Here is a 26,557-nt window from a genome sequence, read left to right as displayed (position 1 = left end):
AGTTCAGTCCAGTTCATAGTGGGCATGAGCCTACAGCACAAAGCTGTTGCTAATTTGGCACTAACTGACAATCTCACTCAGCAAAGCTACAGGACGGCTGGAGTGAAGAATGGAAAAGCTGACGCACTGAGATTGCAGCTGAGGCACATTGTAGATGGGGCATAACTCTGCATGGTGCGGACTCTGGATGTCTGAAATGGGAAGACCTCCGTTCCCCAATACTAACTGCCCTCACCCAAACGAGCACAAGATTTAATGCATCAAATGTTATTGTAACACAACATAGCATCGATTTAAAACAAGAACAGAAAATGCTGGAAATGCACATCCAGTCAATCAGTATCTGAAAGAGAAAGTTGAAAGGCTTCAAATCGGCCAGTCAATTCTGATGAAGGGTTTCGCCTAAAACATTAACCAATCTCTCTTCTTTCAGATTTTGATTTATCTGTTGGGCACTTCTAACATTATTTGTTTTTATTTTAAATTTCAACATTCCTAATTTTTCTCTTTAATCAAACCATTGAATTTAATTCAATCAGATGTTAAAAATTTATGTTTATGTAATATTTAGTAGACATCATAGAAAGTTACAGATAGGGGGATTATTCCATTTCTTTTAACAAATTTTTAATGCTCTACTATTATAATGTTTTGAACTAAAATGCTTGTCTGAATTAATAAAGCTGCACTAAAAGCAATTTCATGTTTTCTATGAAATTCAATAAATATTACATATGCATAATTTGTTGACATTTGATTCAATAAAATTAAAGGCCTGAATTGTGAATACAAACTTTATGGGGGAAGTCATTAACACAAGTGTAGTGGGGAATCACAGATTGTGATCAAACAGTATTCACTACAGAGCAAACAAGTCTTGAAGTACTTATTATTCAAAGTAGTCCTCCATTTCATTGAAAAAAGTTAGGAAAATTTAGACTAAAAAAAAGCCAATTTTCTTATCTGCAGCAAAACCCTTAAGTGGGGTATTTTGCCGTGTTTGGTCAATTCATTAGATCTTTTACCCTCTCCAGCCAGCATCTTCCCACAAATATAAGCTAATTACTTCCAATATTCGCATCTGCTCCATATATAACGTGACTTTACACTAGGATCTAAACTCCAATATCAACCACTATTGCCATCTCCCCGTTTCCATCCCATGGCCAAGAGACCAATGATGGAGAGAGGTCCAGATAATGGGCGATTTAAAATTTTGCAGGATGCGGTTGTGGGAGAGTGTAGCGGGAACTATATCTTGTATAGGTTTAACAGATAGACTTGACCTAAAGCATGCTTACTGTCTGATATTAAAGTGCCACTCTGCACGTGTAGAACAATCCTGTCAATGTGATACATGGCAAAAGGAGCTTGTTATCCTCAAAACCTTCTGTCAAACACCCACTTGAAAATGTAATTTCAGACAACATGAACTGGGAGAGATTAGCACTTCCACTAAATTTGGGAAGTGACTGAAAAGATAATTGGTGTTCAGGGCTGAGGGACAGCAACTTCCTTTAAGTCAGGGGTCCCCTTCTATAAAGGAGTGTCTGACGGAGAATTAACAGCAGGAAAGAAGATTGATGCACAATTTTTTTCCTCATTTTTCATGAGAGGATGAAGTTGAATCTTGAGGTTCTGTTACTGCACATTTCAAAGAAACTGCAGTCCCTTTAAACTAGAAAGCACTATTATGGGCACAAAGGATATTTTGCACAACTCAAAGTTGCCAGCATTTTTGCATCAAATAAATTCTGTCAAGGGGCTTTAATGTGGAAAATCAACTTGAATTTAAATTCATGCAAACTTCAATGCACGAATATAGCAAAATCAGAATGCAATGGTCCTGATTTACAGCATAGAAATCTGTTATGCTCAAGCTGTTGTAAATGAGTGTGTGGGGGGTTAGGTACTGAATTACAGACTTGCCTACATTGCCTTTGGCTTCATGCATATCTCCATTTTAAAATAAATGTAATTATTTTCATTAAGGTTGAGTTCAAAATGCAATGTACAAAAGTTGTACTACAAAGATTCAAAATTGCAATGATGTGAAGCCCTGAAAAACCTAATATGGACTAACTTATTGGTACTTTTTCAAAGTTGGATAGAGCAATGTAATAGTTTTATTGTATTGCAATAACCAATTTTGCCACGAGGCTATTTATGTCAATCATAGGCAGAAATCTAGTGGAAGAAAGAGAGTACTGCAATGTGAAAGTTCTGAGTAAATCTTTACATTTTGTCTCCAGATCTCAACGTTGCCAATTTTTGAAAGACAAACACACGATGCCCTACAGTTTCCAGCAGTAAGGAGTCATTACCAGGTACTAATCTGATTAAAGGCTTCTGAGAGCAAAAAAAAAATATGGACTTTAAATGTAAACTCCGAGAGTGAATCTTGAGCACGGCATAACTATTATCTCAATCGCCAGATTAGATTATTCCCTTGAAATCACTCCAGAGCATCTCCTCTTTTGTTGTATTTGAGGACGAGTTTCATTCAGTTTTTAATGCCAACAGTGGGTGCTCTCAGTATTAATGATGTATGGTTTTCACATAATAATGCCAGTTGTTCTTCTGTAAGTTTATCAAGAAGCAATTTGGCCAGTACACCATAGATCTTTTAGAGATGTTATTTATATACCACATGCCACCATTGATCAATGATCCATACATCTGGGTGATTTAGGTGAAAAAACAACGAGAGCTTATGACCTACAACAATCTCAGGGGACCAAGATAGAGTCAATTATTGCATCCTCCATGAATAAAAATGGATTTCTTAAAGCCTCCGGTACAAATTTTGCATGGAAATCCTGCAGGAATAAACTGATAGCAGTGGGAAGGCATGCACTAGTTCACCACCCAAGCTACTCATCCATTACTTTCAGATTACTCGGCAGATACTGAACATACAATCAATATTCACCCAGCAAACTCTTTTACAAAGCCAGTAATGAATATATACATCAACCGTGATGGGTAAATTACACCCCTATACCGGCAGTCACAAATATGTCAGGAGTCAAGGTTTTTCCTGCCACTTTTCTTTGATGAATCCTTGTGTACCGGAATACAATCTTTCATTCCAAAGACACACTTACTGGGTCACGAGCACATCAGTCTTAGCAGCCCTCTCACACTACGCAACTTCCATCGCAGAGACTGATGGCCGTAATGAAATTGATTTATACGGTACTTAGAAAGACATGTTGTAAGCTGCTACTAATCCATCCTATGATACTCAGACTTTTATGGTTCATTATTATATGTTTATCATTCTGCATTTTAAATTATATTCTGCAACACTGAATAATGCAGATCAAAATAAAAAAAACACAGTAACGCAAGAAACCGGTTACTGCATCCATAAAAAAAAAGCCTATAAACTGGAGGGCTACAGTGGTTCCAACTATAACTGCTTTAGCAGAATGAATGTTTGAGTTAGTGCTAGAATTCCTATACAGTTAAAACCACGATGGATAGCCCCAAAGGCGCAATAACTAATTTGAAATCTAAAGAAAGTCTTGCTATGAGGACCCCTTTGCAAAACTCAAAGTTACAGAATTGGGATGAGCGAACATCTTTTTGATTTGTCGATTCTTCGTCCTTTGTTTTCCCTCTATCAGGGCAGCAGACTGGGGAGACATTTCTCAGCCACACGGTGTAATGGGGGCAAATCATCAATCAGTGTTCGCCACACCTAAAAATATAGACAGTAAGTCCACAACGTTTTGGTGATCATGTCGTATTAAGTCCCCCCCCCCCCACCCCACCTGAAGCTATTCACCTCATTAATATATCCAAGACAGAAAAATCAAGGCAAGTGGTAAACAATGTATTTATGTATAACTTTAGCATAGAAAAACATCACAAGTGCTTCACAGACATGTAATCGGTCAAGAATGGACACAGAGCCAAAGTACGGAGATATTAGGAGGGGGTTACCAAAAGCTTGCTCAAAGAGGTGGGTTTTAAGGTAGGTCTTAAAGGAGGAGTGGAAGGTGACGAGGTAGGTGGGTCTAGGGATGGAATTCCAGACGGCTGAAGGCACTGCTGCCAATGTTGGGATGAAGAGAAGGGCGGGCGGGGTCGGTGTGGGGGAGGATGCACAATAGGCCAGAGTTACACAAACGGAAAGTTTGTAGGTGGGGGGGGTTTATAGGGCTAGAGGAGGTTACAGAGATAGGGAGGGGTGAGGTCACGAAGGGATTTAAACACAAGGATGACAATTTTAAATTTAAGGTGTTGTGGGGACTGGGAACCACTGCAGGCCAGCAAGGACAGGGGTGATGGGTGAATGGGATTTGGTGCGGGATAGGATGTAGGCAGCAGAGTTTTGGATGATTGGAATAGTCCAGTCTGGAGGTGGCAACGGCATGGATGAGGTTTTCAGCAGTAGATGGGCTGAGGCAGGGGTGGAGACAGGCAATGTTACGGAAGTAGAAGTAGGCGGTTTAAGTTACGGAGAGTGTATGGGGTCCGAAATTCAGCTTGGAGCCGATTAGGATGGCAAGATTGCAAACAGCCCGAGACCATTTCCGGGGAGGGGATTAAGTCAGTGGTGAGGGTACAAGTCTCAAGGATCTCAAGAGTCCAATCGATAGGTGGTGTTTTAGCTTTAAAAGTGGTAATGATGGAGAGATTCCATCTAAAAGTTATATTTTCCAAAGATGTTCTCATGATATTTATCCACCCTCAATAACTTCCTTTCCTCAGCTTGTTGAGGTCAAAAGATAGCTAAATTCTGAATCAATAATCACTTAATGAAATAAATCACTTCAAAATAAGGCCAAAATAAAGATTGGCAGTTGCTTGGAAACTCTGGTGTTGGGTGGCACAGCATATTGAGCACCAAAAGGCTGTGCAACAGCAGTAGATTCATGTCCATAATTCCCTACATAATCGATTACTAATCCCAGCTCTACCATTGTAAGGAGAACGACAGGGATTCTTGACAGGGAACAAGACAGGATAAGACAAAAGGCCAAGAGTAGCCTTGGGTCACTTGTGCATATCCCCTAGGATCAGTTATAGTAACACTGGCAGAGAACGGTGTACCAAGCTGGACTCATTTGGGCTTAACATCTTGATTTCAGTATGAAACTGCTCCCTATTTTCTTCAGGGAATATTTATACTTTTTGACTACCTCTAAGGAAGTATAGTCCAAAGGATAACCAAGGCTAACTAGCTCCAGTGCTGCTTCAGCAACACTTTACCAGACTGGGACCTCTGACCTTCACAGTCGACACCCAAGAGGAATCCTATGCTGTGAGACCAATAGTTACCTGCTTGGAGAAATTGAGTGTTCTCTCCCTTGTTTTAAGTAGAATTTCACACTGACAATATAATCCCGCCCGTCAGTGCCAACATTCTTTCCCTGTCCCTACTAATCCATGCTGGTCGGTAGAGAGACTGGAGACTTGGTCCCAAATTTTGGCAACGTGAAAACGAACTGGTGAAATGTTGCAGTTCTTGGGGTTTTATGCAATGTAGAGGGGTAGGAGCCACCGCAACACTGCCTGTCTGTAATGACATGTTATCATGTGTGCACTCAGTTTGTGATTTCTCCAGAACCCATCAAGCCAGGCTATGTTGCAGCAGTGCTTGAAGAATGAAGAATAAATAAGAATGCAAGCACACCAGTCAAATTGCTCTCACACTCATCCCAGAGAAGGTGAAGGGGAGATTTAACAGAGTTGTTCATAACTGTGACAGGTTTTGAGAGTTTCTCCTTATTTACTCTGTTTCTACCAGCGGAAGGGTCGGTAACCAGAGGACACAGATTTAAGGTTATTGGCAGAAGAGCCAAAAGGGAGATGATGAGAATTTTTTTTAAGCAACGAGTTGTTATGATCTGGAATGCACTGCCTGAAAGGGCGGTGGAACCAGGTTCAATAATAACTTTAAAAAGGGAATTGGATAATTACTTGAAGGGGAAAAATTTGCAGGGCTATAGGGAAAGAGCAGGGGAGTGGGACTAATCGGAGAGCTCTACCAAAGAGCCAGCACAGGCACGATGGGCCGAATGTCCTCCTTCTGTGCTGTATCAGTGTATGATTCTATGATTCATTGAACGCTACCATGGTGAACAATATGTAAAGTAAATCCCATTGAAATGCTTTGATGTGTTGCCAGAACAGAAGCATGAAGCAGGTGAGCTAGCATGTTAATTCATCACCACAAATCTGCACCTGCACATCCACAAATTTCAGATGGAGCAATATCCTGACTTCTCTAGATTTGTCATGTGATTGGTGGGGGTAACATAGCAACTGTACATATGTGTGTGAGAGGGGGGTGGGGGGAATCGGGCAGGATTGTGATGGGGAGAATAATTGGCACAGCAATGAAGTACTGAGATACTTCTTGCTGGGTATAAGGTGATGTTACCTCTGCCATTTAACCAATTATAAATCCAATCTAGCACAAGCAGACTTAAGTCTAAATCCAGCAATTAAATAAACGCAAAACAAAAGATCCAAGTCTCTAACCTGAAATCCAAGAAGAAAAAAAATGATATAATGTTCTTCCTAATAGGTATTTACTACAATGATCAATTTGATTCTACAGCTGGCGCCATTTTTTGTCTCTGTAAAGCACAAAGTTGGTTATTGTGCTTTTTGAAGTAGAATGTCAACACAAACATAGAAACAACCCACGGTAAATTGAATGAAACCGCCTAAGATGCACTTCTAGATGTAACATGATGCGAGACTCTGACAATAACCCAACACAATTCACATTTCCTTCTTGTACTTGAACTTTAATTAGAACCACAAATCTTCATTGCAGCCACTTTAATTTCATGTAGGAGCCACAGGGGCTTCAAATCTAATAAAACAGATTTAATGGATTTAATATAAATGCGCTGGGCAAAGTCACATGTGACTGTCGACAAACTCTTTGCTACAGAACAATTGCGGTAAATTGAGAGGGTAGATGCGATTTGAAGTTTACTCGTTTCTTTTTCATACTGGGCAATTTTCCTCAAAAGGAATAGTTAATCCTTCAGTTTGAAAAGAGAGCACAGACAAAAAGAATTTGTCAAAACTGTATTTTCAGCTAGAAATTAAATACATAAAATTTTAAAAATCATATTTGTAGGAAACACTTCCAACTTGAGATGGTAATCATAATTTTATGGCAAAGGTAGTATTCCTATACCAGGGGGGAAAAAAATCTAAAGCAGCTAAGCCAACAATCATTTTGTTCTCAGCCCATCCACAGCATCAGGGGAGTCTTCACTACCAACAAGGGAGAATAGAGGTGAGTGTCGGCATGATTTTCATTTCAACAATGTGACGCAATTATCCGTTTTGTTGCGATGTGGTTATTGTATCAAGTGCTTAGCAATTGATAAAGGTTTGCCACAAACTTTTCATAAAGACAGCATCATTTAGGAAAACTCATTCCAATTGAAATCTTGACAAACTTGTCAATCCACCTACAAATAGTTTACATTTACATATGAAAATATTGTGCAATAGTAGTGCATAAGAAAATAAGATATCACAGTACTTATGATGGGACATGATGGCAAAGAGGCAAAATGGGTTTAAAATAACCTTTCAAAACAGAGCAACATTATATTACAAAGGTCATCGGTCTGTATTTTATATTCATATTTTGGCTTTCATAAACAATTTAGAGGTTAGTTGCCATACATACTCAATATAAAATACATGTGAATTTATTCTTCAGAGTTCAATACAGTCATCTCTTAACTTCAGATTATACAGAGTATTATCTGTTCTACTTTGATGCAAGTGATCTCTGGAAGGTTGACCTTTTGGTTGGTCAACTATTGCCATATATCATTTGCCTTTAGCATGGCCACAGATTCTGAACTTTTCAGTGTTGAGAGGAATGGGGGTGTCGAAGGGGAGTGGGGCCGTTAAAGAGAAGCTCATTGTCCAGTTTTCGAGAAGCTTCAGTTATAACAAGCATCTACTATATCAGTGCATTTACACAGAATGCGCAGCACAGAAACAGGCCATTCGGCCCAAGCAGTCCACGCCGTTGTTTATGCTCCACACGAGCCTCCCCCCACCCCCTCTTCAGCTAACCTGGCAGCTTAGCCTTCTATTCCTTTCTCCCTCATGTTGCCCTTAAATGCATTTATGCTATTACAGTGCACTAAACCAGCAGTGTCCAATCTGCAGCCCTCGGGCAAGATGCAGTCCCAACACCTGGCCATACAATTCTCGATGCTCCTCAGTCTACTTCACATTTCTTATTTGCCGCCTTTAAATTTTATCGGCAGGGAAATGTAGTAAAGGCTGATTTTAGCACTGTTGCTTCATTGGAGGATAAATCTTAAAACAAAACACTAAGATCCGTTAGCATCAGCAACTCGAGACATATGCATATCTACCAACTTGTCAGCGTGCATTTTGAGGATACAATAAGTGCTGGTTGACAAAAATCAGCACAGACCAGGCCTTTATCCCCAGTCCCACTCCTCCACGAATGCGGGGTCCTTCTGTCCTCTCAGCACTGTAGTCTCTGTATATTGTAGGCAGGAACAAGCTGCAATCCTTGCCCTTAACACTGGGAGCAGCATTGAGAGAATAAAAAAGGACCTATTCTGGTGCATTGGCCACTGGACTCGGGTAAGGGTAAGCAAAGAGAAGGGGGAATGGAGGACTGTGAAGTGGAGGGGGGGGGGAGGGGAAGTGGATGGCAGTGAAAGGGAGAGAAGTGGAATGGCTTTGAAAGGTGAAATGGATGGCAATAAAACGGGGATAGATGCAATGAAAGAGGAGTGGCAATGAAAAGGAAAGGGAAGGGGGCAGAAGCTGGCAGGCGAAAGGAAGGAGAGTGCCAGCATTACATGTGAAGAAGAGGGGAGAGAAAAGAGTGCAATCAAACTGGGGAAGGGGAAAAAGCAAACCACATTGAATTAAAAGGGCAATGAGGGAGAAAATTACCACTATAAACTGGGAGGGCTGGAGGAGGAGAATGTATCTTCGTGACGTGGGTACAGGGGGTAAAGAGTGCATGTGTGAACGAGGGCAGGGAATTTGGATGTGGAAGAGTGACTGTTGAAGTAACTTTGTGATACTTTATTTGAAGTATACAAGTGCTTAAAATTAATCAGAATTCATAGTTTTAATATACAAATTCAACATTTTCCAGGGCAGCATGCCCCAGATGCTCTCCAGAATTGCACCACCAATTTTGTGCCTTCAAGGTCTGGATTTTCCATTCAGCCTTTCCTGTAGTTTTGTGTTATTTTCCTCCAATTATAACTGAACGAATGTCGTGCTTAAATTACAAAGCCCATGTCACTATTTGTTTTCACACGTCAAGACCACTCTGGAGTTGCCAGCTTTTGAGGGCCTGCGCCAGGTCTTTGCAAGCTGTTGGTCAACTGACTTTACTCGCCCTGCACCAGATAAGATTTTCCCCCTCAAACAGGAAATTAATATTGAAAGGTTCAAAACATGGTATATTGCTATAAAGGAAAGTTATTTACTTTCAAGTGGATCTTGCTTTAGTGAGAATCATAAAATATATTTTTAAAAGCTCATCATGGTGCTCGCACATATCAAGGAACAGCCTGACCCAAACACTCCACTCCTTTGATGATATACTGGCTGTTAGAAAAGTTGCAGCACCTGCTATATTGGCAGAAGGGTGAATGAGCAGCGCTCCGTGATTTTCCTAGCAATCAACAATGAGGTACTGTGCCGTTCATTAAACCTGGTAAAATCATCAGTTTAACAACCAAATTTGCCCTTTTAAAATTACAATAAGTGAACAGCGTATTTTTATAGTGTTAATAAATTACCCATTTATGGCAGGAGCTATAGAAAATAAGATTTTTTTTTAAAAAGTGGAACTCAGTAATTCGTACACATCCAGTAGGAAAATGGAATTTTACTTATCCAATGAGATGTTTGAACTGTAACTTTACCTTAAAAATATTTAAAACCTTGCAATCTACTGGCCACTGGTTCTATGAGAATTAACGTTCTCTAATCCGAAAATGCAACAAAGATAATTTACATTGCCAAGTGCACGTAATGTGAAGCTCTTCTGCCGAGCTTCTATTACTTAAAATAACTCATTACTTACCCAACAAATACTCATTCATTCTCATCCCACAAATCATGGAAAGTGCAGCTGAGAAAGTGTGTGTTCGGACTGAAACAAGGATGAAAGCTATGGATGGAACTTAGTATGTGCGATTATCCCCGTCCTTCTCTCAGTTTAAACATGCTTTTAATGTATTTTCCTCAGTTTTCTTAATACCCGTAGAAATATAGTGCACCCTTGGACAAAAAGCAGCACTTGTAGTCATTCTCAACAGCCCGACAATTTCTTTCTGGCTGGCAGCAGCACATTTACTTTTGCATTCAGAAAACCAACTAAAGCAACAAATTAGGCAAGGGAAGGGAAGGGGTACTGGTTAATGCAATAAGTGAAAAAGCTGTAAGCATTTAAAACGATTTTTAGGAAACTTTGAAAGCCCAGCTTCTTTGAAAATCAGTGTTAACTTCTGCTTCCTTGCCCTGCAAAGTTATTTTTCCTGTCATTATCAAATGTACTGTTTTTGACCAGTTGCCAAATAAATGTGGTTTGTTGATTTTAGTCATTTTCACACTGCCTCAATGTTGTATCCTGATGTACTGAATCGCACTGAAATTTTCCCAAGTAGTTCCGATTTCCGGGAAATTGAAGCAACTTTTACCACACAGAGCCTAAAGATCAATTGGCAAAATTTCCATATTGCTGAAAACACACAGGTTCATGCAAATGCAAAAATTAACTTTGGTCACTGGTGCCAAAGTATATTGAGGATTTCTATTTGTGCAATGTGGAAAAAAACAACAGTCAACTTGTTCTAAGTAAATCAGGTTTAAATGCCGACCTCATCAAGCCACGCCAACATCCCAAGAATGAGTTTTAAAAGTTTTATTCTGGTGCCTATTTTTAAAAGTGTGTGTTACACATATGGTGACTCAGGATTGTTGCTTTGAAGATTGAATTCCATAACTCTGTCCATTATTCTGTGAGCATTGCAGATAAGTGGCCTTTGTTGTATATATATTCCTTTACCTATATACCCAATATACTTCATTTTTTATTCTTCATCATTTTTGAAGCCAAAAATGCACAGCAAAATTGTATGTAACATGTACCAAATACGATGAAAGGTCATCAACCTGAAAGGTTAACTCTTGTTTCTTTCTCCACAGATGCTGCCTGAGCTGCTGAGTGTTTTCCAGCATTTTCTGTTTTTATTTCAGATTTCCAGCATATTTTGCTTATATGTACCATCTGGAGATAGATATCTGGGCGAGACCCAAGTCCTGGACTTGGGCAGCACTACAACTTGACAGAACGGGAGTGGGGTCATGCTGCAGCGAAACTGCTGGAGCTTGGCAGCTTGGGGCCCTTTGGTCCAGCATCATTGTAGAGGGGGAACCTAGGATTTGGCATAACTAAAAGTTACATTGTGAGGTTTGACTCATTGGCAATGAGGGATGGGCAGCACAAGGCAAGGGCTTGACAGCGTTTCCTACATTACAACAGTGACTACGCTTAAAAAGTACTTCATTGGCTGTAAAGCGCTTTGGGACATCCTGAGGTTGTGAAAGGTGCTATATAAATAAAAGTTCTTTCTTTCTCTAGCACTGATTTGTGACTTTCTAAGGGATCTCTGCAAACACTGAATCTGATGAAGCTCCTGGACATATCTCTCACACACACACACACACACACACACACACACACAGAAAATGTAAATATTCTAATTACAATCAGCAACACTCAGGTGATAAATAATGCTTTCAAAACCCATTCGTGTGTGCTCGATTAGAATAAAGTCAAAAAAAGAGGAAAGACTTTGTCTCTGTCGCCTATTCTCTTGTCTCACAAACATCACTGAGGTATCACTAATTAGAATGTTAACATTTTCTATCAACATATTAGGTAGTAAGTAAGCAGCAATTAGAGGCTGTGTCTTTTCCTGGCTCACCCTCCATCTGACAAGTGTCCTAAATTGGAACATTAACATTTTCTAACTGTCGATATAATAGCTGATTAGAGGCAGTTTGCTTCAAAATTCAACTTTTTTTTGTTTTCGTTTTGAAAAATGATCTCAAATTAAAACACGGCAAGACTATCTCTCGCTCTGTTTATTGTAATTTCTGAAGATTACAAAACAAAAGCTACCACAGGTGTGAAATCAGCAGCATCTTTTCTCTCACACACAGATGCACTTAGGGCAATTAGGGATGGGCAATAAAATGCCGGCCTTGCCGGCGACGCCCACATCCCATGAACGAATAGAAAAAAAAAACTATTTTTATTTTTTGAAGAAAGCAATGTAAACTTTTCCCATAGCTTTTCTTCAAACAGTTTTGAAAATCAACTGATGAGAAACTATAAACTAAAGAAAAATATTCCAGCCAGTTAACTACCAGATGGTACCGATGCACCTTGGGAACTTTGTGTTCCCAGATGAGGCGTTACACCAAGGCCCCGTCTGCCCTCTCAGATGGACGTAAAAGATCCCATGGCACTATTCGAAAAAGAGCAGGGGAGTTCTCCTCTGTCCTGGCCAATATTTATCCCTTAACCAACACCACTAAGAAACAGATGATCTGGTCATTATCTCATTACTGTTTGTGGGACCTTGCTGTGCACAAATTGGCTGCCATGTTTCCTACATTACAACAGTGACTACACTTCAAAAATATTGCATTGGCTGTAAAGTGCTTTGTGACGTTCTGAGGTCATGAAAGGCGCTATATAAATGCAAGTGCTTTCTTTCTTTCTTTTACATTGCACACACTCAGACTGCACAATCTGAATCCAGCTAACATTATAACTCTGGGCAAGTTCGAGCCCAGGCTGTGGTCTTCAATTAAAAACTTTAATGAAGGCACTAAAAGAAATAAAAGACAAAATTCAATGGATACATTTAATTATGATATTGTGAAAAAAGTAAATTTTTGGTGTTTTTATATTTTGTTTAAATCCTTATGTTGAACATTAGAGATTTCAATTACTAAGGAAAAAAATTACATTTTTTTTCCAGAAAGCATTTTGAGTGATTAACGGGGAAAAGATAGATCGGAGTACCCTACAAAACATGAAATGCGGTGCGACACCCCTATCACAATGTCACCTGGTGGGATCAAAGCCAAGGGTGGACATATGTATAACGGGACTTTCCATGGGAAGAGCTTTACATAGGAGCATTCAATAGGATGCACGGACCCATGTACAAAATGTATTATAGATAGATGAGCACAGACAATACTTTTTCCCTTCATCATCAGGGTAAAGGAAGTGCACAGAGAATGGATGCCTGAGTCATGAGACGATGGGGCCTGTTGTTCAACGCTCTGCCACACATGGTTCCCGCAGGTTATAAACATAACTTCCAGTTAAATCTACTTCATTAGCTGCCTTAATGGCTTAGTGGATAAATAGAGCAGAGGGCATAAAGCCAAGCCATGGAGACTAGAAGGTCTCCAATTCAATTCCTGGTCTGTGCCAAATTAATGAATCTCAGAGGGAGCAGAAGAAGCTGGGGAGGTTTCCCTCAGTGGCCCAGGGCTAGGGAGGTGGAAAAAAAAATCAGCCCAATTGCTATCCAGTGATCCCTGGTGGAAAGTGCATGTCTGCAAACATCAGTGGAGGACTGGATTGAGCTCGGCTATAATGCTCTCCATGGCAAAACACCAAACACTGAGACTTGAACAAAGAACAGCTTGCATATAGTACTGGAGGGCCGCCAGCATTCATTGACCGTACTCCATGAAGCAAGGACATAGCAAGAGTAAGTGCCTTCAGGAAAAGGGGGAAAAAAGGAGGAGAAAATTGAAATAAAATTGATATTCCCGAGCAAAATATGTAAGAATTGAAGTTCGGACCATGCCTTTAGTTCAATAGAGATAAAAAATCACGTCTCCTTTGATTCTATGATGAGATTATTTTGCTGCTTTAAACTGCGAATTTGATGTACATTTCAGTCATGCCTTTTTTCCAGTGAGCTAATGCATTGTGGCTGGAAATTGATGTATCAAGCAAAGTTTTATGGGCTGAAACTGATATTTTAAAATATCTCATTAAAGGATGTTTTGTCTTTCACAAACACAAATCTGTTCCAGCTGTTTGGATCATAAAAAACTTGCTGAGCTAACAATTACACACTCATAGAAAAAAGAAAGACTTGCATTTATATAGCACCTTTCACGACCTCAAGACGTCCCAAAGCGCTTCACAGTCAATTAAGTCACTGTTGTAATGTGGGAAACGTGGCAGCCAACTTGCGCCAGAGTAAGGTCCCAGAAACAGCAATGTGATAATGACCAGATAATCTGTTTTAGGGATGTTGGTGGAGGAACAAACATTGTCCAGGACACCTGGGAGAACTCCCCTGCTCTTATTCAAAATAGTGCCACGGGATCTTTTACGTCCACCTGAGAGGGCAGATGGGGCCTCGGTTTAACGTCTCATCTGAAAGGCGCCACCTCCGGCAGTGCAACACTCCCTGAGGACTGCAATGGAGTGCAACCTGGATTTTGTACTCAAATATCTGGAGAGGGACTTGAACCCACAACCTTCGGAGTCAGAGGCAAGACTGCTACCTCTGAGCCACAGCTGACACCAATGTATTTTAATTGCCAAATGGATTCTTTTGTATCTAGGAATTTTAGCAATGTCAAATTTGGCTAGAAACTGAAGTTCAAAGGAAATTAAGTGGATAAAACAGGAACTTCCTTCAATTCTTCTCAGTTCTGAGATTTGGTCAGAAGGATGAACTCTATAACACAAGCCTAGTGTTACTTGCATCAAAATTCAACTCCTTTCACGTAGCTATAAAAAGGAGCTACTGGGTTGAACAAGGTGGAATCTGCCAATTCAAAGACTTGGGGATCATCCAAGCATTCCTCAGAAAGGATATTTAACCCATTATAGATTTAGAAATTATAAATCTAAAATTGAAATCTAATGTAAATTACTTAATACAATATATTTATCAAACACTGACTTTACTCGTGGCCAAATGTAAGGAATCTTACAACACCAGGTTATAGTCCAACAATTTTATTTGAAAATCACAAGCTTTCGGAGATTATCTCCTTCGTCAGGTAAATAAAACAGTTGGACTATAACCTGGTGTTGCAAGATTCCTTACATTTGTCCACCCCAGTCCATCACCGGCATCTCCACATCTTTACTCGTGGCCAGCAGTGGCAAATGCTTGACCTCATTTTAGAAGCAACTTTGTTAGAATACTATACTTCTAGTTTGGGCATGATTGTACAGTGAATGCCACTTTTGCTATGGAAAAAAAGTCAATGTACCATTGAACTTATTATACATTTTTGTAAATTCAGGCTATAACTAATGGAAACATCCAAATAACACGGATTCTGCATGTCTTGCTTTTTGGATATAGTCCAAAATTGTAATGACGAGCTCTGCAATGAAAGGGCAATTACTGCCACCACACTGCTCATATTCTATGCAGTGTGCTACTATAATTTACTTTAGGAAAACTTTACACCAGCTTTCTGCAGCTCACAGCTTGCATTACATGTATAAAGAAATAACTTGCATTTATATAGCGCCTTTCACTACCACAGGACGTCCCAAAGCACTTTACAGCCAATGAAGTACTTTTTAAAAAAATGTAGTCACTGTTGTAATGTAGGAAACACAGCAGCCAATTTGCACACAGCAATGTGATAACGACCAGATAATCTGTTTTAGTGATGTGGTTGAGGGATAAATGTTGGGCAAGACACCAGGGAGAACTCCCATGTTCTTTGTCGAAACAGTGCCACGGGATCTATTGCGTCCGCGAGAGGGCGGACGGCGCCTCGGTTTAACTCTCATCCAAAAGACGGCATCTCCGACAGTGCAGCATTCCCTCAGCACTGCACTTGAGTGTCAGCCTAGATTTTATGCTCAAGTCTCTGGAGTGGGACTTAAATCCACAACCTTCTGACACAGAGTGGAGCGTGCTACTGACTGAGGCAAGACTAACACCTAAGTATAGCAAGCAGGTATCTGTTCTCTTACCTAGTAATGTCTAGTCCACTAATTGGAAATTAGAAATACATAACAGAAACTGTTTTAACAGAAACTGCTTTCCTCACTAATTCAATTTCAATCTAAGAATATAAAAACTACCAAACAGATACATAAACAAAACCACAAGAGGCTTGTACTTCAATTGAATAAACTGACCCCTCTCTTGGGTATAGATCGTCCAACCTGCATTATTTTAACACTGCCGTCAACTCATTCATTTTAAACTGGTTATCACCAGCATTAAAGGAACACCAATCAAAAAATATTCTGAAGCTAGTTTATCAAAACAAGTTGGGCCCTTTTTTAAACCACACATATACAGGGACAAATAAGCCAATAAAATGATATGCTGTAGACAAAAGTGCTTCATTTTTGTCACAAGGAACTGGTTAGAAGATAGAAAATTGGGTTAGGATAGCAGAGAAAATCAAGCATTTCTATAAATATATTTGCCACAAGCAGGTGGCCAGAGAAACAGTGGGGCTCTAGAAAGATCCCAAGGGTGGCCTGATTGGCAACGGACATTACTGAATGAATTCATCTTTCTACGTTCATGAACTTACGTAGTCTCCCCAGCATTGAATTTGTATTTCCAGAGGGAACAGAGGAAGTACAAAAAAACCCCAGAAATTTTAGATTAGACCGTCACTATTAGGCTGGAGAAATTAAAATGACATGGTACCAGCCACAAATGAACTATGTACAAGAGTACTTAAAACAGCCAGCACATACTTACCAGTAGCTGTGTGAATCATTAGAAACTGCAGTGTCTTTGGAAAACAGCTGACAAAGAATACCCGGAAAACTACAGGTCATTTAGCCTAACATCTGTTGTAGGTAAAGTGTTAGATGGCATTCTGAAAGAGGGGATAATGATCACAGAACTACTATAATATGGTAAGAGGGAGTGAGCACATATTTTATTGGAGGGAAGTCCTGCCTAACAAATTTCCTAGAATTCATCAGGGAAATGAACCTTGTTGACAATGGAAATTCTGTGCATGTAATATATTCCAGCTGATATTCCAGATTCCAGCAAGAGTTTTGATGCACAAGCAAATAATCCACAAGACAGGATGGCATGGGATAGGAGAAAAGTTTCTGAGATGGATTATAAATAGACTAAAACCAGAGAAAGCAAACAGTGGTTGGAAATGAAGCTGCATCAGTTTGACAAAGGATCACCAGCAGGGTGCCATGGGGATCAGTGCCGGGGACATTGCTGTTTAAAGTGTATATTAATGATTTGGAACTGGGGACAGAAACAGCTGTTTAAATTTGCGAGAGAAGGGCTGAAGTAATAGGGAACTGGCCAATCAAATACATGGGATTAAAGCCGGAGTGGCAATATGGACGTGAAATTGGCTAAGAGACAGAACGCAGAGAGTGGTGGTGAAGGACTGCTTTTCAGACTGGAGGGAAGTATACAGTGGTGTCCCCCAGGGGTCGGTATTAGGACCACTCCTCTTTTTGATATGTACTGATGACCTGGACTTGGGTACGGGGGCACAATTTCAAAGTTTGCAGATGATTCAAAACTTGGAAATGTAGTAAAGAGTGAGGAGGATAGTAGCAGACTTCAGACTGGTGAAATTGGCAGACGAAGTTTAATGCAGAGAAGTGTGAAGTGATGTATTTTAGGAAGAAGAATGAGGAGAGTCAATAGAAACAAAATGGTGCAATTTTAAAGGAGATGCAGGAACAGAGAGACCTGGAGGTGTACAAACATAAATCTTTGAAGGTGGCAGGAGAGGTTGATAAAACTTAGAAATAGCGGAAGTGAGGACAAAAGTAAGAAGTTATGCTAAACTTTTATAAATCACTGGTTAGGCCCTGGCTGGAGTAACATGTCCAATTCTGGGCACCCATTTTAGGAACGATGTCAAGACCTTGGAGAGGGTGCAGAGGAGATTTACTGGAATGGTACCAGGGATGCGGGATTTCAGTTATGTGGAGAGACTAGAGAAACTGGGATTGTTTTCCTTAGAGCAGAGAAGGTTAAGGGAAGATTTAATACAGGTGTTCAGAATTATGAGGGGTTTTGATAGAGTAAAGAAGGAAAAATTGTTTCCACTGTTAGGAGGGTCAGTAACCAGAGGACACAGATTTAAGATAACTACCAAAAGAAACAGAGGGGAGATGAGGAGAATTAATTTTTTTTTTTAAACGCAGCAAGTTGTTATGATCTGGAATGCACTGCCTGAAAGGGTGGTGGAAGCAGATTCAATAGTAACTTTCAAAAGGGAATTGGGTATATACTTGAAAAGGAAAAATTTGTAGGGCTATGGGGAAAGAGCACTGGGGGGGGGGGGGGTGGGGATTAATTGGATAGCTCTTTCAATTGCAAGGTAATGAGACTAAAGAAGGAAAATAAACAGTTTGAATATAAACTAAATAAGGTGCAGGCTACAAGACAACACAGGAAAGTGTTCTCGGAGTACTGGTGGATAACTTACTGAAATCAAAAGCATAACTGTGTGCAGGAGCTAGGGAAACTAACCAGATTTGGGGAATGCATAACCAAGGAGATAGAGCACAAATCCTAGGAATTAGTACAGCCGCACCTGGAGTATTCTGGTTTTAGCGAGGATTTCCAGGGACTGGAAATAGTGCAGCAAAAGCAACCAACCTGATACGCAGCGATGAGGAGAGGATGAAGAGCCTAGGATTCTTTATTGTGGAGAAGGGAAGGCTAAAATGGAGAGAGCATTCAAGTATTGAAGATCGTTAAAAGAATACATCAATTGAACCCCTATATGTTCGAGATTGCCACAAACTCCACAACCAGGGTACATGGGCTCAAGCTCAGAAGGAAGATGGCGCAAAGGCAGCTTAGATACAACTACTTTATACAGATGGCAGTGAATGTGTGGAATGGACTGCCCAGGGACGCAGTTGGAAAAATCTACAGGAGAACTGGATAAATATTGGAGGAAGTGGACACTCGAGAGGTTGTCAGTTTTTGAGACCGGCCAGGCGGAATTTCCAGTCCCATACTTTCCTATGTTCCCACAATAGTACTTTCTGGTCAGCTATAGTTAAAGGCGGCAGAATCCATTTGATCGTTCAGAGCTTAACTCTGTTACCCCAGCACTGAAAGTTATTCATTGCAAGACTTCACGCAACTGTTCTCTCAGTTGTCCTATCCTAAGCAAAAATTCACATGCAATTACTCAACTTCACACACCGATCAGTAAGATACTGTGTTCCAAATTGGCCAACAACTTTATTCACAAAGGACCTCAATAAAACATCAATTTTTTCATGACTATAAACATGTTGATGCACACCATACCAAAACTGATATATCATCAGCACCAGTTCCCAGCAAAAGATTTATCGGAAGGGGTATATTATAAATAAGGCTTTACTTATGATGTTGAGAGCCGGTGTTAATGCTTCTCAAGCTGCATTATTCTAAATCACTCCAAAGTAGCCATGATGTGGAGATGCCGGTGATGGACTGGGATGGACAAATGTAAGGAATCTTACAACACCAGGTTATAGTCCAACAATTTTATTTTAAAATCACAAGCTTTCGGAGATTATCCCCTTCGTCAGGTGAAGAAGGGGATAATCTCCGAAAGCTTGTGATTTTAAAATAAAATTGTTGGACTATAACCTGGTGTTGTAAGATTCCTTGCATTACTCCAAAGTAGGTCTGTGTTGATTCAATCAGAAAATAAATACACAATTTGCAAACACCTTGGTGCTTCTAACAGAAGTACCTAAATAAATAGTGGAATACATTCAGGCCCACACTTCAGCAAGGGACTTTTGAAATACATTTGAAACTTTATTAGGTGACCACTCAACATTTAGCAACCAATTAGTCAGATTCATTGCTGTGGCTCTGTCGAGTAGATTCCAGCTTCAGCAATTGGTTACACGACCACGAGCCGTGAGTATGGAGAATTCCAATTGGAACACTGGCCTTTTCATGGGCGGAGGAGGAGAAAAAAAATGTCCATGTTATGTATTTAAATAGGAAAGACACAAAGAGAAAAATGTGACATTTGACTGCATCACACAACTGAATAACTGATTTCCATCATAAAAATACTGCAGTGGTAAATTCAAAGTATGAAATTATACCTGTTATTTATCTGGCTCTCCACCAGAATCCTAAATCTGTGAATTCTAACTTTATTTTTGCTTTTGAAAAGCAATGACTCAGTTGTTTGTTTTAATGAAATGCAATGTAGATTATTAAAACTGTTCTGACCAACTTTTGTTAAAATGACAATCAACGTTAGTTTTAAAATAGCCAGGTGAAACATTATTCCCGATATTACAGACATTCAGCCTTTTTGTCGAATGTATACAGTTTGAAGGTGTAACTACATATAAGAGATGAATCTGTAATCCCCGTGGGATCACGGATTGTAGCCCCGATTCTCCAATCCATGCTCCCTGCAGGTATAGCGTTCCGCTGGGAGCATTGGATCACCTCGGTTCACCAAGTGATTACCAGCCAGGGAGTTAAAAGGCATGTCATCCGATCTCCTAAAACTGGGTTATAGTCTTATATTCAACAGCTAATCAATCGTCTGTTACGACGTGGAATCTATACACTATAGCTGACTTTCATTATGGATATTTGACAACAAAGCAATAAAACAAAACAAACCACTGCAGTGTCACAATTTCACTTGTGTGCAGCATGACACCAACCTAAAGGAATATGAATTTTATCAAGTATTATTGATTTTGTGACATGCAATTCTTCAGGCCATTTTTGTTAACTCCCAGGAAATTGCACAACCCTTGCACATCGAATTTATAGATGCAAGAGGTAATTTTTCACTCTGCGTTCCCAGTGGGGAATCTCACCTGCTCAGAGCACATCAGAAATTCGGACCCAATCTTTGCGATTTTCAAACATCGTAAAATAGTGCTTGCTCGAATTATCCAATGTGCGCTCTAGATGGGTGAGGCCTCCCGTCAGTGGTGAAGTGAAAAATTATCCTAAAAAAAAGAGTTGCCTATCTACTTTTCAGTGTCCTTTTCTCCCTCCTGCCCTTTCAATGGGATTCAGAAACTCAGTCTACGAAACAAACAAAAGCTTTTCTTTGTCAAAAACTCCTTTGCAATTTCATTTTTTTTTAAATGTTGGAGTTGGTATAAAACAGTCGCAAATCTTGGGTTCAACAAACAAAAACTACCAAAAAGTATTTATGCAAGACACTACTTAATCTGAGGCAAATTTTAAGCTCCTTGTTTTCTCAGAAGGCAATTACTTTCTTCAGTATTCCGCGTTAACACCATCGCTACATGCTGTGTCTGATATAGGAGTCATGTGAATTTTTATTTTGAAAACCCAGACAATGCTGTCAGCTTTCTCAGCAGGAGTGCACTGGACTAACATGTACCCACTCTCAATAGTTCTGTTCTTCTGCAGTCATTGCCTGCCTCAGCAATCTACAATACTGAGATCCTCGCTGAAGGTGAGCAGGAGGCAAGAGTCACGTGCTAGCTTACTGTGCCCCTGCCCCCTTACCTAGGGCTCCAGCTGGGGCTGGGCTGGGAGATAGCCCTCCTTGGAGCAACTGGTTGGCCCAGGTTCACAAAGGCTGAGCCTGCGGATGTCAGTACCCCGACCTGCCTCCTCCCCGCCGCCACCCTCTCCCCACCCCCAAAACAGATCATACACTCCAAAGACGACAACCAACCTGGAGACACAAACGTCAACCCAACATATGGCAGAATGTCAAGCATCCCTTCACACCATACCCCGGATGCCCGCTGATGCTGCTGCCTCTCCCCTAGCCAAGGGGAGACAAGCATGAGAAAGAGGCAAAGACAGCACGGTAAAAAGAACAACTTAGATTTGTATCACGGCTTTCACCACCTCAGGATGTCCCAAAACACTTTACAGCAAATGAAGTACTTTTGAAGTACAGTCACTGTTGCATTGTAGGAAACGAGGAAACCAATTTGTGCACAGCAAGCTCCCACAAACAGCAAAGTGCTAATGACCACATAATCTGTTTTTTTTTTAAAGTGATGTTGGTTGAGAGCTAAATATTGGCCAGGAGGATAAATATTAGGAGAACTCCCCTGCTCTTCTTCGAATAGTGCTATGGGATCTTTACCGTTTATTCCCCTCTCTCTCTCTTTCCTTATTCCTGTGCCTCAGTTGGCAGCACTCTCGCTTCTGAGTCAGAAGGGTGTGGGTTCAAGTCCCACTCCAGAGACTTGAGTTCAAAATCTAGGCTGATGCTCCCAGTACAGTACTGAGGGAGCGCTGCACTGTTGGAGGTGCCGTCTTTTGGATGAGACCTTAAAACGAGGACCCGCCTGCCCTCTCAGGTGGACGTAAAAGGAATACATGGCACGGCCAAGGATTCAGAGATATGCAAAATAGAGTTGGACGTAGCGTAATCATGATACTATCCAACTAAAAAGCAATTTGAAATCAAATGTGGCTCATTGATTAGTTATCTCACAAGAATCCGGCCCACTGTTCAAAAAGATTGGGCAGACCTGCTGTAGGTTATCTGACTAAACGAAAATCACTTCCTTTAATGAATTTGTCTTTTGTAAAACTTTCAGAGAGCTTTAAGAAGCTTAGAACCCATCAAAACCCACGTTTGGATTGTATGAGAACAGATGTGCAGCATGAGGCTGTACCTTTGACACGGACAGTATGATTTTAATATAAAAGAAGCTGCAGTGGCTTTTCCCAACTGCCCTGAACTGCTGCTCCCCTCAGCTGAACTGGTCCCAATGCGCTGCTTCTCCCCAACCACCTACCTGAATCACGATGCTGTGTCTCCCTTTGCTTGCCGGCCATGGTAAAGACAAACAGGAGACAGAAGCACACAGCAGAAGAAGCATAAAAGACAAGAAAGTGAGCGCAAGAGTGAGAAAAGAAAGGAAGGTTTGCTAGTCACGTTTCTTCTTTCTCATACTCTTGTTATAGCTGACCATTTTGCTCAGTTTTATATTATACAGCATTCATTAATGCTGCCTGAGTAGCACTCACTTTCTACTCATCTTAGGGCTTTTGAACATTTGTTTTTAGGGACTAGCATTACCTGTTTTCTCGAAGTACCATGAGCTCGTATCCATATCTTTCCAACGTAAACATTATATATATTATTTTAAAAGTAAGTAAATTAATAATAATCGAGTATCTAAAGGGAGTTTAGAAAAAAAAAGGTATCTAAATATAATGGACGGGCAGCTGAGACCCATTGCTTGTAATTCCTGCGTCATGTGGGAACTTCAGGACACTTCGTGTGTCCTGAAGGGACATGTGCAAGAAAGGCCTCCAGTTGCTCGAGCTCAAGCTGAGGGTTTCTGAGCTCGAGGGGCGGCTGGAGTCACTGCAGAGCATTGGGGAGGCTGAAGGTTTCCTGGATCGTTCCAGGAGGTGGTCACCCCACAGCCACAGAGAATTCAGGATAGCAAGTGGGTGGTCATCCAAAAGGGTAGGAAGAGGCAGGCAGTGCAGGAATCTTCAGGGTGTGTGGCACTCTCAAACTGGTATTCAGCACTGAATACAAGTGAGGGTGATGACATCTCGAAGGAGTGCAGTCCTGAGCATGGCACCATGGGGCAAAGGAATGCACAGGGGGCACAGTGACGTGTAGAAATGCAGTAGTCATAGGGGATTCGATAGCCAGGGGTACAGACAGGCATTTCTGTGACCGTCGACGTGAGACCCGCGTGGTGTGTTGCCTCCCTGGGGCCGGGGTAAAGGACATCATAGAGAGGGTGCAGAACACTCTGCAGGGGGAAGGGGAACAGCCAGAAGTTGTGGTCCATGTGGGTACCAATGACAGAGGAAAGAAATGGGAATGAGGTCCTGAAGCTAGAGTTTCAGGAGCTAGAGAGGAAGTTAAAAAGCAAGGCCTCAAAGATAGCAATCTCTGGATTACTCCCAGTGCCACATGCTAGCGAGTACAGAATAGGAAGATAAGGCAGGTTAAAGTGTAGCTGGAGACATGGCGCAGGAGGGAGGGCTTCAGATTCTTGGGGCATTTGGACCAGTTCTGGGGCAGGAGAGATCTGTTCAAGACAGACGGGTTGCACTCAGCAGAGCTGGGACCAGTGTCCTCGTGGGGAGGTTCACTAGTGCTGTGGGCGAGCGTTTAAACTAATCTGGCAGGGGGATGGGCACCAGGATGTAGCAATGGAAAGGAGAAACAAGGTGCACAAAGGATTGGGAGAGACAGATAGTACTAGAGTAAGGAATAGCACAGTATTAGGTGGGATCAGACTAAGAGAGAGTACAAGAAGGTCTAAGATAGGTTTACAGTACATGTGTGTAAACGCACAAAGCGTGTTAAAGAAGGTTGGTGAGCTGCAGGCGCAAATGGCCACATGGGAATATGACATAGTGGCAATAATGGAGACCTGGCTCAAAAAAAGAGCAGGATTGGGTACTAAATATTCCTGGATACAAGGTGTTCAGGAAAGACAGGAGAGGAAAAAAAGGGGGGGGGGGGGGGGGGGGAGTATTGATTAAGGAGAATATTGCAGTGCTGGAGTGGGAGGATGTCCTGAAGGGGTCAAGAACAGAGTCTATTTGGTTAGAGTTAAGAAACAATAGAGGTGCCATTACACTACCGGTTGTACTCTATAGGCCACCAATTGGTGGGAAGGAAATAGAGGACAAAATTTGCAGGGAAATTACAGAGAGGTACAAGAACCATCGAGTAGTGATAATGGGGGACTTCAACTATCCTAATATAGACTCGGATAGTAATAGTGTAAAGGGCAAAGAGGGGAAGGAATTTATGAAGCGTGTTCAGCAGAAATTTCTTAATCAGTATGTTTCTGGCCCAACGAGGATTGGTGGATCTGGTTCTAGGGAATGAGGTAGGTGAAGTGGAACAAGTGTCAGTGGGGGAACATTTAGGCAACAGCGATCATAAGGTTTAGGTTAGTTATGGAAAAGGAAAAGGCGCAATCTACAGTAAAAATACTTAATTGGAGGAGGAGCAATTTTAGTGAGTTGAGAATGGATCTGGCCCGGGTAAAGTGGAATCAAAAATTGGCAGGTAATCAGGGTAAAACTGTAATCGAACAATGGGCAGCTTTTAAAGAGGAGATAGTTCGGGGGAAAGATACGGCAACCAAAGCCAGAGCTCCCTGGGTAACAAGAGATAGAGAGTAAAATGAAGCAGACAAAGGGGGAGTATGACAGATGTCAGGTTGATAATACAAGTGAGAACCAGGCTGCACACAGAAAGTACAGAGGGGAAGTGAGAAAGGAAATAAGAGGGGCAAAGACAGAGTATGAGAATAGAAAGGTGGCTAACATAAAAGGGATTCCAAAAGTCTTCTACAGGCATATAAATAGTAAACGGGTAGTAGGAGGAAGGGTGGGGCCGATTGGGGAGCAAAAAGGAGAACTACGCATGGAGGCAGAGGGCATGGCTGAGCTACTAAATAAGTACTTTGCATCTGTCTTTATCAAGGAAGATGCTGCCAAAGTCACAGTAAAAGAGGAGGTAGTTGATATACTGGATGGGCTAAAAATTAAAAAAGAGGAGGTACTAGAAAGGCTGGCTGCACTTAAAGTAGTTATGTCACCTGGTCCGGATGGGATGCATCCTAGGTTGCTGAGTTAAGTAAGGAAATTGCAGAGGTACTGGCCATAATCTTCCAATCCTCCTTAGATACAGGGGTAGTGCCAAAGGACTGGAGAATTGCAAATGTTACACCCTTTTTTGATCAAGGTGTAAGGATAAACCCAGCAACCATAGGCCAGTGATGGGGAAGCTATTAGAAACGATAATCTGGGACAAAATTTATAGTCACTTGGACAAGTGTGGATTAATAAAAGAAAGCCAGTACAGATTTCTTAAAGGTAAATTGTGTTTAACTAACTTGATTGAGTTTTTTGATGAGGGCAATGTGGTTGAAGTATATATGGACTTTCAAATGCCACATAATAGGCTTGTCAGCAAAATTGAAGCCCATGGAATAAAAGGGGCAGTGGCAGCATGGATATGAAATTGGCTAAGTGACAGGAAACAGAGAGTAGTGGTGAACAGTTGTTTTTCGGACTGGAGGAAGGTATACAGTGGTGTTCCCCAGGGGCCGGTACTAGGACCACTGCTTTTCTTGATATATATTAATGACTTGGACTTGGGTGTACAGGACACAATTTCAAAATCTGCAGATGACACAAAACTTGGAAGTGCAGTAAACAGTGAGGAGGATAGTAATAGACTTCAAGAGGACTTCAAGAGGCTGGTGGAATGGGCGGACACATGGCAGATGAAATTTAACGCGGAGAAATGCAAAGTGATACATTTCGGTAGGAAGAACGAGGAGAGGCAATATAAACTAAATGGTCCAATTCTATCGGGGGTGCAGGAACAGAGAGACCCAGGGAAATATGTGCACAAATCTTTGACGGTGGCAGGAGAGGTTGAGAAAGCGGTTAAAAAAGCATACGGAATCCTAGGCTTTATAAATAGAGGCATAGAGAACAAAAGTATGGAAGTCAAGATGAACCTTTATAAAACA

General features: G+C 41.0%; 1 protein-coding gene across 2 annotated transcripts in view; it reads right to left on the bottom strand.

Annotated features, from left to right (window-relative positions):
• Positions 1-26,557, bottom strand: part of ctdp1 (CTD (carboxy-terminal domain, RNA polymerase II, polypeptide A) phosphatase, subunit 1) — a 285,855-nt gene that overhangs the window by 186,579 nt on the left and 72,719 nt on the right. The gene's annotated exons all lie outside the window — the stretch shown is intronic.

This window comes from Heptranchias perlo, chromosome 3 (assembly GCF_035084215.1).
Source record: "Heptranchias perlo isolate sHepPer1 chromosome 3, sHepPer1.hap1, whole genome shotgun sequence".
Lineage (NCBI taxonomy): Eukaryota > Metazoa > Chordata > Chondrichthyes > Hexanchiformes > Hexanchidae > Heptranchias > Heptranchias perlo.
The sequence above is the reverse complement of the archived record's forward strand: the minus strand, read 5'-3'. Positions and strand labels throughout refer to the sequence as shown.